This window comes from Colobus angolensis, unplaced genomic scaffold (genome assembly GCF_000951035.1).
Source record: "Colobus angolensis palliatus isolate OR3802 unplaced genomic scaffold, Cang.pa_1.0 Scaffold116, whole genome shotgun sequence".
Taxonomy (NCBI): domain Eukaryota; kingdom Metazoa; phylum Chordata; class Mammalia; order Primates; family Cercopithecidae; genus Colobus; species Colobus angolensis.
The window spans coordinates 2,954,213-2,955,091 of record NW_012112697.1 but is presented as its reverse complement, the minus strand read 5'-3'; positions in this window follow the sequence as shown (position 1 = coordinate 2,955,091).

Sequence of the window (879 nt, the reverse complement as noted above, 5' to 3'; positions counted from 1 at the left end):
TTTCTTTCTTTCTTTCTTTCTTTCTTTCTTTCTTTCTTTCTTTCTTTCTTTCTTTCTTTTCTTTTCTTTTCTTTTCTTTTCTTTCTTTCTTTCTTTTCTTTCTTTCCTTCTTTCGAGTTTTGCTCTTGTTACCTAGGCTGGAGTGTAATGGCACAATCTCTGCTTACCACAATCTCCGCCTCCTGGGTTCAAACAATTCTCTTGCCTCAGCCTGCTGAGTAGCTGGGATTACAGGCATGTGACACCACGCCCAGCTAATTTTGCATTTTTAGTAGAGACAGGGTTTCTCCATGTTGGTCAGGCTGGTCTCGAACTCCTGACCTCAGGTGATCTGCCCACCTTGGCCTCCCAAAGTGCTGGGATTACACGCATGAGCCACTGTGCCCAGCCCAAATTGTCTTTAACCATATTATCAAATGCCTCACTAAAGCCCGGCTCTTCTTTGTCTTCGATAGTTCCCTGTTCCACTGGGAGATGCCAATTCTGTCAAAGAAGAAAATAAAGTGTTCTCACAGGCCATTTACACATGCATTCTAGAATCTGTGGTCAGCCAATGGACTCCAGTGTGCAGAACTCACCCTCTTTTCCAACAGCCTTGTTCTGGATGTTTATGGCACTTTTGTCATAGGACCCTTGACTTATAATTGTAAATGTTCTTGTCCACTTTTTTTTTTTTTTTTTTTTTAGATGGAGTCTCCCTCTGTCACCCAGGCTGGAGTGCAGTGGCACGATCTCGGCTCACTGCAACCTCTGCCTCCCAGGTTCAAGCCATCCTCCTGCCTCAGGCCTCCCAAAGTGTGGGATTACAGGCGTGAGCCACTGCACCTGGCCCCTTTGTTTCTTAAAACCATGATTGGAATGAACTTCAACTTGCCTGTC